This window comes from Erinaceus europaeus, chromosome X (assembly GCF_950295315.1).
Source record: "Erinaceus europaeus chromosome X, mEriEur2.1, whole genome shotgun sequence".
Classification (NCBI taxonomy): domain Eukaryota; kingdom Metazoa; phylum Chordata; class Mammalia; order Eulipotyphla; family Erinaceidae; genus Erinaceus; species Erinaceus europaeus.
In genome coordinates this window covers 92,183,110-92,187,699 of record NC_080185.1, presented here as the reverse complement: position 1 = coordinate 92,187,699, position 4,590 = coordinate 92,183,110, and the positions used below count along the sequence as shown (strand labels likewise).

General features: G+C 37.6%; 1 pseudogene; it reads left to right on the top strand.

The window, feature by feature from the left end:
* The first annotated feature begins 2,385 nt into the window (after positions 1 to 2,385).
* On the top strand, positions 2,386 to 2,515 carry LOC132535950 (U1 spliceosomal RNA; annotated as a pseudogene).
* Positions 2,516 to 4,590: the final 2,075 nt, after the last annotated feature.

Genomic DNA, 4,590 nt, shown 5'->3' with positions numbered 1-4,590 from the left:
TATTAAATAAAAAACAAAAGGAGATCACAGTTCATTATTCTCTTGATACTATGAGTTTTCAGGCCACATGAGAGTAATTGGGACTACTTAATTGTGGTGTTTGCACTCAGCTGAAAGTTTGACTTGAGCAGTAACACATAAAACACATAAAATGGCTTCTTGCCCTTGAAGACCTCTTTCCTCTTGTCCTTTTGTGTAGCTCAAGTGATTTTACAACAATGTTCCCAAAACGGAGTTTTCCAGAATGTTATGTCCAAGTTACCAAATTGTGTCATCTCCTTCTCGGGGTTCTGTTGATGGGGAAAGGGTCCAAGGTAGCTTTCCTTAGTGGTCTCTGGTTTGTCATACTAAACTTGATAAAGAATTGGGGAGAAGAGCATTATTTCAAGATTTTAAAGCTTTTATTCAAGAAAAGTGAAAGCACATGCTCAGAGAGACATGTGGGCAAATAGGAGAATGGCAGTGAGGTTATAAGTTTTTTTACTTATTTTTAAGGCCTCGCCTTCACTTCCTTTCTAAGCTATGTCCACACCTATTACAACTTGTGGGTCTTTTTTCATCTTCCCTCTCAGGTAAGGGAAACAACAGTCCTGGCTCCCTCAGGTGTTCCCCAAATTCTCCTCCCTCTCAGTAGCAAGGGCAAGCCAAAGGTTCCTGGTCACAACTGTTCCAGACTCCAGAGAAGCTAGGATTCAGGGCCCCTTCTGGTCCTAACCTCTCCCTAACAATTTCAGTGACCTAAGTTGATCAGATGGCCATGGCTGAGATAGTTCTGAAGGGGACTACAAAGCAGAGTACTGGTAGAGTGCACTAAAGTAACAATCTATGCCACAACAATTCTAGCTTTTCTTCAGAATTAGAATACACTCATTTAATTGTCAAGCACTTCGTATCAGGATTTCTTTCCACTTTATCATTTTGCTTCTCAGCATATTGGGGATTCTGTTATAGTGACTTTTATATGTTATATATGACTTTTGGAAGTCATCATAGAGTGAATTGTCTAGTCTTGAAAAAGTTGTAAACAAATCTCTCACTTTTAGTTTCATTGGTTATTATGTAGTTTATTATTATTATGGTTTTCCTTGTTCACTGATTTTACCATTTATTTTCTTAGACCCAATATACATTAGTATGCTGACTTTTCAATCACTTTAACTTTTTCATCTTACTCCAAACGCTACAAAAATTTAATTACCTTTCATTAGAACTCTGTTAATCTCCTCTCTTCCCCACCTCCATTCTCCTTCTCTAGATACTTGAAATGCACTTACAAAAAATTTTCAATTCTAGGCCCAACTCAGTAGCTCACTTGGGAGGGTTCCTACTATGATATACTAGCAAGTCAGGTTTGAACCAGCCTTTACTTCACTGGGGGAAGTGTCAGTGCTATGGTACCTTTTTTTTTCACCCCTTCTGCTCCTTTGTCTTGTCTTTCTCTTTCTATCTTAAAAAGATAGAGATGGAATGGTAGATCCCCAAAGATGACAATTCATAATCACCAAGAAGTGGGAGAAACCTAAATGCCCACCAAGAGATGACAGGATAAAGGAACAATAGGACATATATTCAATGGAACATTTCTCTTCAATTTAAAAAGGCAATATTGTGTCCTTCAGGACAGATGGGACTGGAAATGATTACACTTAATGAAGTGAGTAAGGAGGTGAAAGACAAATAGAGAATGTACAAATAGTAGAATGTAGATGGTTGATGTCTTTTGGCTTATAGTGATGCTGGGGGGCTGAACCTGGGACATCACAGACTCAGGCATTAAAATCGTTTGCATAACCATTATGCTCTCTCCCAGCTCCAATACAGATATCTAGAACACATGAACTTGCAAAAATATTAAAAGGAAAAAAAGGCATAACCTAACTATCTCAAAGACTTTGTGAGAATTATGGAAATTCTATGGCGTGGGGGAAGACACGGAACATTGGTGGTGAGTGCAGTTGGGAACTACCCCCCTATAATTTTATAATCTTGTAGAGCATTATTAAAATCAGTAATACAAAAAGAAAAAAATGCAGCTTTAGTTGCTCACTGTTTACACAGGCTTAAGCTCTATCTTTTGTAGAGCTTCACACTTACATCCTACTGGAAATGAGACAAAGGCAGCTCTCTTCACACAGTGTTCACGTGCTGCTGTTATGTCACAGGGTTCAGCAAACATTGATACCAAAAGAGAAATTCCTAGACTTTTATCCATTTGGATGCCTTGTAGAGGCATAGGTAGGTTCAGGAAAAATCTTCATCTCCTATGTATATCGGTAGCCATTGTACCCACTATGTGCCTTGTCACCGCCATGCATTCGGAAACACAATACAACAATCTTGTGTTCACCACAAGTTATTTCACATCGTTTTTAGAAATATACATTAATACTTACCCGGCAGGGGAGATAACCATGATCACGAAGGTGGTTTTCCCAGGGTGAGGTTTATCCATTACACTCCAGATGTGCTGACCCCTGTGATATCCCCAAATGTGGGAAATTCGACTGTGTTATGCAGTCGACTGCACCCTTTCCCCTAATGTTTCTGAAGACATTTTGAAGCATGTATTGTGAAGTGTTCTACCAGTGTTTTCTTCTTCTTTTTTTTAAAGTATTTTATTTTTGAGAGAGATGCAGAGAGAGAGAAAGACACAGAGAGAAACACCAGAGTACTGCTCAGCTCTGGCTTATGGTGAGGCGGGGGATTGAACCTGGGACTTTGGAGCCTCAGGCATGAGAGTCTCTTTGCATAACCATTATGCTATCTATCCCCGCCCCCAGTGTTTTCTTCTACGTACTTGATAGTTTCTGGTCTAAGGTCCATGTATTTGATCTTCTTGGAGTTGACTTTTATGTTCAGTGATATTTCTTGTTCCAATTCCATTCATTTGAATGTTTCTACCCGATTTTTCTCAAAACCACTTGTTGAAGAGATTCTCCTTTCTCCATTTAATGTTTTGGGACCGTTTGTCAAAAATCAGTTATCCATAAGTGTGGGGGGAGAATAAAAATTTGCTAAGAAATACACCACAAAGAATATACTAAATACGCCAAAGTATAAAATATTTACTGTGTCTTCTTCTAGCTATACTGTACAATGTCAAAAATGCTTATCTTTAAAAAGACTAATTATTTTGTATATACATAGAAATTTGATGAGAAATGCTAAAAGAAAATATTAAGTGAATCTGGAGAAAGAAACCAAGAGTGGAAAAATATTTATTTCATATTTTACATATTCATCACATGGTGGATTTTATAGCATTATTACGTAATACTTTATCATCGGAAATTACTCAGAAAAAAAGAACGAATAGACCTAAGTTTCAAAAAAGCTTTACTAATCTTATCTCCAGGGTACAGATAGAATTGAATAGGTATAGAATTCATAGAATTCATAAAGTTCACATCTTTTGAGATCATCTGTTCTACCAAACCAACTATTTCTAAACTAACATAGAGTTTACTTAAGTTGACTAACACTAAATACAACTACATTCTATCGCAGTTAAAGAATGTGGGCAGCCCTTGAAATTCATCTTAATGGAATTTGAGCTGTGGTATGTGGTATAAATCTATGATTTACTCCTTCATGTTCTAAGTGTAGAGATCAGTATTTGCATAGCTCATTTGGATAGCACTTTGCTTTGTGTTCAAGTACCCCAGCATTGAAGAAAGCTTTTGTTCTCTCTCTGTCTATCTATCTTTCTTTCTGCCTCTAGCTCTATATGAAAAAGTGAGCCTAGAATGATAAATCCAAGGAAATGACAAAAACAAACAAACAAGCAAGCAAAACACAAGAATGGGTATGATGCATAGAATAGGTATTTTCCTCAAGGGTACCACAAAGTTTTCCCCATTTTCCCTCTAATTGTGAAATACATCCTATTACAGACTCAGATATATGTATTTGTTTGTTTGTTTATTTTTGTTGGGAGGTTAATGGTTTATAGTAAATACGTGGGTAAAATTTCTCAATTTTTGGCAGTAGACCCACTCCTCATGATCTTACTGCTGTCTCCTCATCCTTCAATCAGAAGAGTATGAATGTCTACAGCCATACCACCCTGAACACACCCTATCTTGTCAGAAGAGCATGATTTGTTAGTTTGTTTTGTGTTTGAAAGAAGACTTCTGAGCCAAAGCTTTGCTTGGAAGTTATATAGCAAATACTGAGTGTCAGTCTAGTTGCCGGGGGGGGGGGGGGGGCGGTAGATTGAACAACTGGAAGGAGATCGCTGAAGTTTTGGATGCTTTAGGAAACTTTGTGTGTGTGTGTCTGTATGCATTTCTATGCTCAAAAACACATGCATACACAAAATGTCCTCATTAACTTTAACATTTAGGACATCCAGAATTGAGTCCCAAATTCTGGTCACTTTCCCTAACTATCCGTGGCATCAGCTCTTAGTCTTTTTATTATCTTTCTTCTTTCCTAAACCACAGAAATCTGTGGGTAGTGACTATCTTCTGCCATAACATCACTCAACACCATGCTGACACAGAGCAGGTGCACGATACATATTTGTTCAGTGATCGAATGTCTAGAGAAAATGATATCCGCTGAATTTTGAACTAAAACTGTACTTTT